Genomic DNA, 13,644 nt, shown 5'->3' on the forward strand with positions numbered 1-13,644 from the left:
TCTTGTGTCTGCGTGCTTTCGGAAGTGAAAAGGATTTAGACCAGCACCTGTAAGTTTATAGCTGATCTTTTAGGGGCTGTGCACTCCTAAGAGAGCCACTGATCAGAAATGCCACACGCTTTTCCTCTGAAATCAGGTCCCATTAGTGCTCCCCAAAGGGCCTTCGATGGTCGGTGATAAGGAAATCACCAGCAGGCAGGCACGGGACCGCCAGCGCCGTGGCTCGTCTCACTGGTACATTTTGGTGCCTGTGACTGGGGTGATACAACAGAGAGGGCGTCAGCCTTTCCTTTTCTCTCTCACAGGAAGACACGAGCACGACAGAGGGGACTTCCCTGAGCACAGGAGGATGCAGGGCAGGACGGATGCTCAGACACCGCGTCTTGGAAGCTCTGCGCTGCAGCTCGCTGCAGCTTCCCACCCATCTCGCTGGGTTCAAGGAGAGGACAGAACAAGCCCCACACCAAACAAACAAGCCCTGTGTGCCCCTACGAGCTTATCTATCGGCGCGGCTGGAGCTTTTCTTTAATTTCTTGTTTGCTTGTTTGGGTAGAGAAATCTGCCGTCACTTGACAGGCCGGTTATTGTGTACGACTCCCTGCACTCACAACTAGGTCAACCGACAGCCGAGCACTGTACACGCGTGAGGCTCCCTCGGATCAGCCAGCGGCTGCAGATTATATTTTTGGAATTAGCTAGGTAGAAGAGAATGTCCTTCCTGGCATGTGCTACCCTGAAACTGTAGGCCCTTTGCACAAGTCATCTGAAACCCCTTCTCGGCCCCAGCTGCAAAGGGTGCGAAATCCACGGCATTCGTTCTCTCCCCCCACCAGCTGAAGCAGGGCTGAAGCAGCAGCAACATCGGGGGTTTCTCTCCTCCTCCCCTCCGCAGAACTTGCAACTACCAAAGAGTTGCCTTCCCAGCACCCAGCGCCACAGCGGTCTCCTCCTGGCTTCAGAGAGGCACTTCAAAGCGATGCGGATAATTCTGGGGCGAGATAAAAGTGAGAGGATAAAGACCTAGGATGTGTTTATTAAGGCTGTTTTTACTCGCCATATGAACATAATCCTCATCACTGCCTTGGGCAAAGAAGAATAAAACGGCAAAAAGGACAGCTACCCTTGCATCTATGCGGTCGGAATTCCGGGCTCTGCCAAAACGTGGTTTCACTGCCTCCGCCTGTAGCGGGGCTGCCTCTGTTGTAGTGCCATCAGTGTGGAAACGCTGCTGCAAGAACATATTTTTGGCTGTTGCTCAGAAACTGCTGCCAGCCCTCCGCACAGCCTGTGAGACCTTTAGTGCTGCAAGCTTGCCTTTAAGGGGAAAGTCCTCGCAGAATAAATGGTTCCCACATTGCTCTCGGCTAAAAATGTCAAGCTAATCTGGAAATGAAGCTAGAATAGAATAGAATAGAATAGAATAGAATAGAATAGAATAGAATAGAATAGAATAGAATAGAATAGAATAGAATAGAATAGAATAGAATAGAATAGAATAGAACAGAATAGAATAGAATAGAATTAAAAAGACAAAACCAAACTGACAGTTCTGCAGACAGTCCCACCTGGGACACGCAACTGCTTGAAAAGCTAAGGAAAGACACCCAGCTTCCTTCCACACTTGCCCGTACGACCCAATTCTCTTTGAATCGGAGCGCCACAGAGTTTGGGGCTGCACAGTGGCTGCAGAGATACCAAACCTCCTCCCATCCCACCTTCTCCTTTCTGCTCCCTCGCAGCTCTTTGACACAGCTGGCCCAGCTGGCCTACTTCTTCCCCTCTCCTTCCCTGATCACTTAAAATTAATCTTCGATATTGGCCATAATCTGTAAAATTGCAAGCAACTAATCTCTCAGCACCCTGCCCCTCGTTTTGGGTTGTTCCCAGCCATCCTTGCACACCTCAGACCAGCACTTAAGACTGTGATAGTGTGATTCTGTGATTCTGTGATTCTGTGATTCTGTTTCTTTCCAGTGTGAGCAAGCCTGAAGATAGAAAAGTCTCCTTAAACACAAAAGTACAAGTAACAGAAACGCATTGAACAATGACAATATAGAAAAGGTAAATTATGGATTTCCGTCCTCTCCAATGATGCAAGGACAAACGGACAGTTGAAGAAATTAAAATGTGACACGTTTGGATGTGATGTGAAGTGCAGCTGTTTCTATGATGGGCAGTTTCATTGTGGGACTCACGACTGCTGTAACTTACAGGAAAATCTTTGTAAGAGTCAGCAAGGGCATGAATATTCACAGGAGCACGCAGTTGCAACAGTTTGAAATTCCGCAAGCAGTCAAGGTTTACACCAATCCTTAGCTAATCAGCATTAGGACATTTCTTGGCCCTTCCTCTGCTGACTACTGTCAGGGAAAGGATATAGGGCTCTGTGAGCCATGCAGCTAATCCAGCAAAACAGCTGATGCAACACATATACGCGTGTCACCTTAAAAAATGATGTGACTTTGCAATAGTTATAGCCCTAGTGACAGCTCCCTCCTTTTCAGCAGTTTCTCACTCACTCGTATATTTTACTTCTTCTATAAGTTCACGAATAACTTGAAGGAGAAAATCCCCCAAATGTCAGCCTGGCGCATGAACTGCCCTGTCACTGTACGGGGGGGAGGCTCACTGGGGGTGCTTGTTCACGACCCCTGAAAACAGTTAAATCTTGTAGATTACAGGCGTGTTATGGTCATAGAGAGATGGTAACTCTCCTTCAGAATTAGCCCTGCACACTCCCTTTCCACAAAGGAACACTTTTAAGACCTGAATTTAGACATATATGATCTTTCTGTAAAAATTACCTACCCTGAGGATTAAGAAGACAAATTTAAAAAACAATCCCATAAGCAGAAATATCCAGCAGTTTGTGCACACCACTAACTCGGCAAAGGACTTGCCAAGTACTACTCAGATCCCCCACTTTCCCCGCAAACACCAGCTCTCACCAGATCACCAAATCTGGATTCATTCAGCAGCTCAGACGCTCAGAAGCACGACGTTAAGACCAATGGGTCGTGTGAGCTGCAGAGGCAAAAGGTCTCCATGCACGCGTAGTATGCCAGCTGCAGTGTTGCAACTCTGGGTAAGTTACTGTGAGAGCTTGTGATATTACGTGTATTTTACTGCTGATGTGCTGCAAAGAGAGATCTGCTTGTTTAGTAAAGGAGGAATCGAGGGCTGTAGAGAAAACCTCAAAAGTGTGCCATCAGAAAGGAGCAAATACCTCTAAAATGCAATCACAAGATTTTTTTTTAATTACTTATTTTGAACCTTTTGGAGCTGACACTGCTGCAGTTTGCACGTTAGCATCAATATCATGGTTCAGAGCCATGAAACCCTGAAACGCGCCCTGCTCTTCCTGCCAGGTGCCAGCCCTGGGTCCATGGGCATCTCCTAAAGCCCACGCACCCCTGGGCAGGGCAGCGCAGAGCAGAGCAGGACCCCGGGGCAGTGTCTATGCTTATAGCCGTGTGCATGACCAGCCACGGCTGGCCCCATTGCTGAGGGCCAGATTTTCATGAATGTTAAGCATTCAGATTCCCAAATGAAATTAACAGGAGCCGTGGATGCTCCGCACATCAGGAATCACAACGTTAGTCTCTCCATGCCCTGAGGCGTGCCTGTAATAGAAAAACTGCCTCACTTTATCTAGATCAGATTTAAAATGTGAGGTTTTAACAGTGAGATTTTTGCCACTAAAGTAGTTTAGACAAAGCCTTGTGTTACATCTCTCTAACATGTCTATAAAAAGGACTGCTTCTATTAAACGGGTTATGGTAAAGCTTAATTGTGTGTAAAGCCTTCAGATGAAAGGCACAAAGTCCCCAAGCTCCCTTGCTGTGTTACAGTAGCACTTATAGAGGTCTCAGTTTCACTGGAAAGGATCACAGCAAGGCTGCCTTTTCTCGCCTGGGTTTCAGCAGAGGTCGTGCTCTGTGCTGGACTTGTGTGCATCCACAGCACAAGTGCTGCATCCAAAGCAGGTGAGCACCATAGGCACACCCAGGCTTTCCCCATGCACCCTGCCTGCGTGCACAGACCATAGCATAGCTCTGCAGCATACATGTAACTCCAGATCCGTGTAACTCCTCCGTCCCAGTGATGCAAGTAGAGGACTAGGGAAGCTGAATATGCAGGAGATTAAACACAGGCTAAAACTTTGCTCCTGGTACCCTGCAAAAAAAACACACTAGGAAGAAGAAAAGCAGATGGGAAGAAAGTGGTCAAGAACAATTAACTTGCTCAAAGAAGAAATAAAACATGCAGATCAATGCATAAGATAAGATAAAAAAATACTTTTCTAACAATGTTTTTTTTTTTAGAAACCATTGCTGCAGCTGATGTAGGGACCTCATTTAGCTGCAGAGAGGAAGGGAAGAGATCCACCAAACACTTTTGTGAGCAATGTGAGCTCTGCACTGTCAGGAGCACTGTCTGACAAAAAGTCACCACTTTTTTTTTCTCAGTGGGAAGAACCAAAGTTTTCCACAGAGTTATTGTCCAGCTGTAGTATCCTTCCTTCCATCATGGCTCAAGAGAAGGGCATCTCTCCCAACTATGCCCTTCCTGACCATGTTTCTACCTGAAACACAGTTAGTAAGACAACATTTAGACAGTTGGTTTCCAAAATAACCTGGAAAAGGTAGTCGCTCTGACGGTGTGGCCATCCTCACTCTGTGTTCAAGCCCCGGGTTCAAGCTTTTCTCTAATGCTGCTTTGCTGGTACACGGGAGCAAGCCACCTCTCCTCCCAGTGCTTCATTCGTCTCATCTGTAAAACAAAAATATACCAGTGATACATATTACTTGGAGATTTATGAGTGAGTGGTATTAAAGAATGCCATTATTATCCATTTTTATTCAAACTTTTACATCTCATTTCTCACCTGCAACATGTTAGGCATTTCCTAGCATGTAACTCGCAACTGCATCTACCAAATTTGATTATTTGGCATCCAAGTTATGCTTTAGGCAAGAAAAAGCACCTACTTGTCTTACAGCTGCCTCAAATCCACATAACAAGTGTCAACAGTTCTAGAAATCTGTATTGTTCTCAGTGCATGCCTTATCTTAAGAAGGTCATGTTTCACATTAAATTTTCCAAAACCAGGGGTTTTAGAGCAAACTCATGTCTGATTTTCACAGTTTAATTGAAACACAGTCAATCCGGTTACTAATTTACCCAAGCAGAATAAATGTGATTCGAAGGAATTTGACATGGAAGAATCTAGTACATCATTGAAGCCAAGCCCAGAACAGCCCTGTAAAAAGAGGGACTTTGAATACTTTCAGCTGCAAAATAAACAGAATAAAATGGTGCAAAAGATGGTGATGGAATTGACTGGAAGATGTTGATTGTGTTTCTGCATTCCAAGTGTGAGAGAAAATAAAATGTACTCCTTGTCTGAACCTTGGAATATCCCTTTGGAATAGATTCAAAGAATCTATTTTATCCTCTTAGGTGGGGAGTAAGTGCTCCAATGAACTCAGGTGTCTTCGGTGGGGTCATTTCACTCTGCTAAAGGAAGGGTTATCTTTCCAACAAGTAATGTTTTCCGGGAGCAAAAGTCCTGTCAGGACTCCTGAACTGTGCTGTGAACATGAGGTAACTCACCTTAACAATAAACCTTTTTACCTCACTTTGGATAATGCACATCAGTAGCTTGGTTGTGTTTCAGGTCTTCTTTTCTTAGGAAGAAAAATCAATATAGTGTGATTCTGCAGTAAGAAACACGACATTGCTTGCGACTGTTAGCAGGTTTGATAGCAGGAATATTTGTTTATTTGCACCTTGCTGTTAAAGCTCACCTGTTGCACATACACAGATTGCAGTTCTTTAATGCTTAAATTGCATCCCAAGGGTGTAATCCCACACATTCAGTAGAAGTTTTGCAGCTGATTTAGTGTGGCAGGATTTAACTTTATCTTTCTTTAAACCCAGAAACAACAATTGTCTTCTCGTAGACTCAGTCACCGTTTTTAAGGCAAGGCTTTGTTTTGATGTCTAAGCCCATTTCATTGGAAAAATAGAGCCTTATGGTTTTGTTTTGTTCAACAAACCCCCTGAATTCTCTTTCCTCACAATAACCAAGCCAGAAAAACAAATGTCATGTGAGAAAGCAAAGGTGAGATGGAGGAGCTAACTAAATCTTTGGAGACTGTAAGACTGTGCTACAAAACTCTTCAAAGTTTTGATGCTTCCAGCTTTTATGGCTGGGAACATCAATTCCAAGCTAAAGAAACACTGAAAAACAGCAGTTTTCATTATTTTTTTACTGAATATACTATTTGCACTATCACTTTGCACTGAGAGCAGCCTTTCCCGAATCTTCTCCCACATGTTGCTTCTTTACCGAACAGGACCAAGAAATCCTGAATAATAAAAAGACGAGCAAAGGAAACCACAGGTCATCAAATCTAACGAAGATTTAGTTGTGCTTTGGGCAGCAGCTTGGCTGGTTTTAACTGACGATGCTCATTCTTACTCCGTTGCCCATATTGAGCATTTCCAATGCACTGCCTGGATTTTAGCACTTCTTTAGTCCATCTGTCCACTGGCTAAAAAAAAACACGGTGAGAACAAGCAAAAGATTTCCACTGTCACTTGGGGAATATACTTCAATATCTAAATGTACCAGCAGGTAAATCACTGCCCTTTAGGCAAATTAAAAATAAATATGCAGCGAAGTGTCACACAGTCAATGTAGTCGCCTCAGAGGTATGCTGGGCAAAATGAGACTTCAGATCCCAGGAACCCCGAGTGAAACATTAGCTTTGCAGCATGCCTGTGAAGAGACAGACATGCCATCATTTATAGACTGTGAGAAACGAGGACAGAACTGGGAATCAGTCAATGAGTTGTGCTAACATTGCCCTCTATCAGAAGTTTTAAGTAAAGATAAAACCACCAAATGATGTATGAATTTTGTATTTGGCACTTTTTATTTTGTTAGAGTTAGCACAAAACCATACAAAACCATATAAACCACAAACACATACATAATTTTATTTATGTGAGGGCATGATTAAGCAGTCAGTGGAATGAATCAGCTTAACAGCTCGGTGCTCCTGTACCTTCTGGGTCTCATTCCCACAGCAGCTCGGTTCTTCCCAGCAACACATTTACACAGCCACTGAGTAAATCAGGTTAAAGAACTGAAAATTAACCGGGGGGCAAAAAAGGTTGTTTTTTCAGCCACATCAATCCACTGTGTGACCGCAGAATGCTTGTGCTGGTGCAGAACTGGCCAGAAGGGGAGGTAATGCAGGGCAGGGATCAGCAGTCAAGGACACGGACGGGAGACAATGACTTTGTAAGCTGGCACTGATGCCAAATAGTTTCTTATCAAACTATGCCCTAAACCTTTTCTAATACAATGCTGTGATGGGGAAAATATTTGGCTGGGATTATAACCAAAGGATTTGAATGAGAAGAAACTGAAAATTGAAGATAATACACTAAGTTAGTCAAATTGTCTTTTTTTATTTTTTTTTAAAAAGAAGAAGATTTTTTTGAGAAAAATTCCTCAGGTCAGTTTACGTAGAGGTGAGACAGCTTTTCTTTTTCCTGTCAATATCACTCAGGTAGTAACATGCATTATCTCTACTTTGACCAGCAACTTCTGTGTTCAAAGGTACCGTCTACAAAGGCGCAAGGGATGTCCTGCCTAGTTAAATGAGTGCTTACGGACCTGGACAGCAAATTATAATAGTTAGTACTTTACTGTCACTTGTATCTTCACAGTCTCACAAACTAAGTTACCAGTCCACTGTTGCTATTGCTGCTGTGATTATATAGCCCTTCCATTTTTCAGAATATACAGACATATAATTTATTGAAATATCTTTCTGTGATACTGAAATTACCTAACCCAACTTCACTTGGTGAAGATTCACCATCGGCCTCAGGCATTTAACTGCAGTGAAGTGACATCTGGTGTTGGGGGTGCCCACACAGGTCACTCCTGGCTGCTCACACGCGTCACAGAGCATCCAACCGTTCTGCTCCCAGACCAAACGTGTAACTGCTTCAAGTACCATGCGCCCTGCAAAGGTCTGCTGGCATCACTGGCCAAATTCTGCTGTAGATGCAGGTGTGCTGGCCAAAGAGCACGTTGTCTGAACTCATGTTACTCGAGAGTGGGACCAACACGAAGCCTGGTGCAGCAGCGTGTGGACCGCAGAGCTGCGCAGCTCCGTGGCTGAAATGTGCCGCATGCCCCAGGGTTTGCTGAAGCCCTTCCAGCCCCTAGCGAGGAACCCAGCCCTGTAGCAACTCCGACACAAGCCCGTCAGCTCGGCTCCGAAACACAGACCCGTGACGGTGCCAAGCTTCCTGGTGCCCCCCTTCCATAAACCAGGTGCGCCCCCAGGTATCTCGGTGCTCGAGGACGCCCTGTCCTGCGCCCAACACAGCGAGGCACTGCTCACTGCTGCCCGCGTGGAGCACGCGCTCGGGGTGTGAAAATGCTCTTCCTAACCTCCCTCGGCTTGATTTGGAACAAGGTTTTGGATGTAGATTTCAAGTCCATCAGAATGCGTCCTTCTCCAAAGCTTTTAGGCGTGATGGTTTAAGACTTTCTGCTCTTGTCCTGAAGATGTTGCCCACACTGTATGGAATAATTAAATGTCTATATGCATACATACATATATGGGGATTTCAATTGCAACTGGACATTCAGGACATTTTTATTTTTGTAAAATTCAAATTGATTAGCTTCCTTACGTCCATGATGTGAAGCTGAAAGACAGGGAGGCAGTTTTAAAGCAGGGGAACAGCAAGGGAAGAGACAGATTCTCTTTCACAAAGCTTGGCTGAAGCAAACATACCATTTCTGCTCCAGTTTGCAAATATATTTTTTCAAAGATTTAAATTTCAGTCTTAAAGCTTGTGTCTCCCTGGCAACATCAAGAAGATTAAAATGCAATCTGCTTTGATATGTACCTTTTACTAAAACGTCTTCAGAACATGTGTCGCCACCTCCATGAAAAATAAAAGTAAATAACAAAGTAATACAAGCTAATTTTCTCTCCACTTTCCAGGCTGACTAAAAAGAAGAAAACAAACAAAAAATCAAGAGTCACCCTTTTCATCTAAAACTTTTTGAATAACTTTGGGAAAACAATAATTGTTCTCTCACTCTCTTACCAGCCAAACTGATAGAGGCTGCAGGCTGAGGTTTTGCACTACAGTTTCCCGGTGTTATACAGGACATCATCATCTTACACCAGTTACTTGTTATTTTTCAGATATTTGAATCCAATGCAACTTGATGCCAGGCTGCATGTATAGTAATATTACTCTTTTCTATCTTTTGATCTACAGATATTTTCAGACTTTAGAAAATAAGAGCTTTAAAGTTTTAGGCCTTTACCCCTGCAAATTGTATAGAATCTTTATTTTAGTAACATTACCATCAGAATAAAACATCCTGCTGACACATCAATAAAACTGACTAAAATTGTGATCTTATTAAACTGATGGTAATACTTCCATTGTCTTCAGGAGGTCTGGATTTCAGCTTTTATTTGTATAGTATCTGAGGAACCAGCCACAGAGAACACCAGAAAGTGAGGGAAATCTATTCCATCTCTGCCAACCTACGTCGTATCTGTCATCGACACACCAAAGAACACGTATCTGCAGAGATCACTGCAGAAAAGTTGGCTACAAATCAAAACAAATAAATGGATAGAAAATGGGTGAATCATCACAACTGGAATAAAATCTGCATCTCCCAAAGAAATGCACAGAGATGTCAAGAGTCATTGCACTAGAAAGAAAAGCCAAAATCTTTTCACCGTGTTCATTTTGGAAACATTCATCGCTGTCAGGGAACATGGAATGGAAACCTCAACTCACGATGCAAATGACAGGGCTTTATGGGACAGAGTCCTCGAATGGCTTCTGACATCAGCCTGCAATGGGCTTTTTGGCCAAGGCTCCCGCATAGCAGGCGTGGATTTCCAATGAGCGCGCTGGCATCCGGGGACTCCCCATTGCTGCCTGGTGTGGCACACGTGCTCCGGGTCATATGAGTACTGTGGGGCTATTTGAGCCCGGGGTAATGTTACTTTCATCACCATTTTTTTCAAATGGCAGCAGCTACTTCCATAGCCCATCTCATGTGTCCATATTTTCGATCTCCAAATCTAAAAAGCAATCACTATCTGCAGCTGGTAGAAGATCAGGCCTAAAGGGCAGCACTGCCACCCTGCTGCCTCTTGCCTAACTCCTAGGTTAAGCTTTCTGGATTTTAAAGGCCCAGTAATTTCATCTGCAAATAGCTCGGTGCACCCTTGTGCACACTCAAGTCAATCTGTGTTTACCCTATGCATAAGTGTTTTGATGAACAAAAACGAGTTATCCAAGGCTGACTGTATGCTTATGTGGAGAGTTGGTCTTCTTTGACATAAATTTGTGCTATAGAATTGGATTCGTATGCAATGATTTAAAGGGATAATTATTGTGCTATTTCTTTCAGACTTGTGAGTCTTCATAAAAACATCCTTGTCAGGCCAGATGGAGCAATGATATGGATAAGTATGTTTATAAAAATATTAGCGAACATATCTGTTTAATCTACCATACAACTACTCATACTGTAGCAGCTCTGGTGCTAAATATTCCTTTGCAGTATTCTCCATGACAGCGTTTACAATTAGTGCATGCCTGGCTTAGGTTTCTCACTGACAGGTTGCCTAAAGACCATGTTGAAGTTCATTCTTATGGTGTGTTTAGTCTGAGGGTGCTAATCACAGAATCATAGAATCATAGAATATCCCGAGTTGGAAGGGACCCATAAGGATCACCAAGTCCAACTCCTGGCACCGCACAGGTCTGCCCAAAAGTTTAGACCATGTGACTAAGTGCACAGTCCAATCTCTTCTTAAATTCAGACAGGCTCGGTGCAGTGACTACGTCCCTGGGGAGCCTGTTCCAGTGTGCAACCACCCTCTAGGTGAAGAACCTCTTCCTGATGTCCAGCCTAAACTTCCCCTGCCTCAGCTTCACACCGTTCCCATGGGTCCTGTCACTGTTGATAACAGAGAATAGGTCACCTGCCTCTCCACTCCCTCTCACGAGGAAGTTGTAGACTGCGATGAGGTCCCCCCTCAGCCTCCTCTTCTCCGGGCTGAACAGGCCCAGTGACCTCAGCCGCCCCTCATAAGTTCTACCCTCTAGGCCCTTCACCATCTTCGTCGCCCTCCTCTGGCCACTCTCCAACACTTTAATGTCCTTTTTGTACTGTGGTGCCCAGAACTGCACACAGTACTCAAGATGAGGCCGCACCAGCGCAGAGTAGAGCGGGACAATCACTTCCCTTGACCGACTAGCAATGCCGTGCTTGATGCACCCCAGGACACGGTTGGCCTCCTGGCTGCCAGGGCACACTGCTGGCTCATACTCACCTTGCTGTCAACCACAACCCCCAGATCCCTCTCTGCGGGGCTGCTCTCCAGCGTCTCGTCGCCCAGTCTGTATGTATAGCCAGGGTTGCCCTGTCCCAGGTGCAGGACCCAGCACTTGCTTTTGTTAAACTTCATGTGGTTGGTGATCGCCCAGCTCTTCAATCTGTCCAGATCTCTCTGCAAGGCCTTTCCACCCTCATCCGAGTCCACAACTCCTCCAAGTTTGGTGTCGTCGGCAAATTTGCTCAGAACACCTTCTAGTCCTACATCCAAATCATTTATAAAAACATTGAAGAGGACTGGCCCTAAAATGAAGCCTTGAGGGACCCCACTAGTGACCATCCACCAGCCGGATGTGGCCCCATTTACCACAACCCTTTGAGCCCTGCCCGTCAGCCAATTGCTCACCCATCATATGATGGTTTTGTTTAGCTGTATGCTGGACATTTTGTCCAGTAGGATCCTATGGGAAACCATGTCAAAAGCTTTGCTGAAGTCCAAAAAGATCACATCAGCTGGTTTCCCTTGATCGACTAGATGGGTGACCTTATCATAAAAGGAAATCAAATTTGTTAGGCAGGACCTACCCCCATGAACCCATGTTGGCTGGGACCAATGACTGCATTGTCCCCCAGGTGCGCTTCGATAACTTCAAGGATCATCCTCTCCATAATTTTACCAGGCACTGACGTGAGACTGACATATATATATGACATATATATATATATGACATATAATATCCTGATTATTTCATTTCTGTTAATTCTTTTTTCCATTGTTGTTGTTGTTTGTTTTCTAGTGAAGCATTACAGGTTGCCTATAGGCCTGCTTTGTACCTCTTTGATCTTAATTAATGAAATCACAGATATTTTTACAAAAGCAGCCACATTAGGCAGTGGTAGTTTCTAGGTACTTGTCCTCAGAATCCCCTCCTGCAGTTTTACAAGCCAGTTGTCATCACGCAGGTCAGAAATGTTTTCTATTCCTCTGTTAAGTACTTTATAGTATCATTCACTAGCTACTATGTTTATTTATAGAGGATAATGCCAAGTTTCCGTCTGATAGCTTGGAGCTATGGATCACTCAAAAATCTTATCTTGTTCCAAAAATAACATAGCTAATGACTTGCATTTGCTAGTTAGTGTTGGTATATGGCATATATTGCTACATTTACAGGAAATAGCTTGTAATAATAATGAGAAAATGTGCTTGTTGCTAAGTTTTACAATAATTTCCACTGAAAACTGATTGAATGTTAATAATTGAGCCATTAAGAAATGTTTCTTGATGGAATTTGGAACGCAGGTATTTAAAAATTAGTTTGCACACTTTTAATGTAGGTAAATTTCTTCCTTACTGGATTATTTTAAGAGCATGCTTTTTTTAATACTGGTATGAAAAATATTTCTCTAACACAATTGTACCAGTAGGAGCATGTCTAGGATATTACGAATGGCTGTGGGCAGTTCGGTGATGGGAATATTTTTAGAAGCCTCTGGTGGCTGAAGAACAACATGAATGGCTACAGGAAGACTGACTAGCCACATCAGTTGTTGTTTAACAACATTCATGCTTTGAGCTTGACTAAGCAAAGTCTGGAACAGCTAGATCTATAAATACTTACGGGGGAGAAGACCACTAGACTAGAGGCCTGGAGTTGCTCCCAGAGGCATGAAAGCACATACTCTGCTGGGATGGGACTGTGTGAAGTCACCTTTTTGGTATCTGCTATCACATCTGTGCCTTCTCTGTACTGCCAGTGGAAGGGAGTTCCCCGTGACCCACCTGTGGCTATAGGCTTGTGCTAAATTGTGCCCACTTGAAAAAAAAAAAAAAAAAAAAAGAAAGAATTGCTTGGTTCATCAAAACCAACAAACCACCACAGTAGTTGGCTTTTTGTGCATGGTTCCTGCTTTCTCCAGATAATACTGTGAATTAAGATGATAAGCAGTTTGAAACAATAAAAGGAATTGACTTCTCTAGTAATACATCAATTTTCAGCCTGGTATTTTTCACTTAGGAATTACAGCGCAAAGTAAGGAAAAGGGGTTTTAGTGCCAAAATAAAACTGCAACAGTTTCCTTCTAAATTCATCTTTTCCTACTCTCCACCTGCCTGCATACTGTCTTCTTTCCCAAGTCTTTCACTGTAGGTCAATAGCAGTAAAGCATTTAAGTACACATATACTGATAGTATTGATCAGTGAGCTGCCATCACATTTTCCAAGACT

The sequence above is a fragment of the Anser cygnoides genome, chromosome 2 (assembly GCF_040182565.1).
Source record: "Anser cygnoides isolate HZ-2024a breed goose chromosome 2, Taihu_goose_T2T_genome, whole genome shotgun sequence".
NCBI lineage: Eukaryota > Metazoa > Chordata > Aves > Anseriformes > Anatidae > Anser > Anser cygnoides.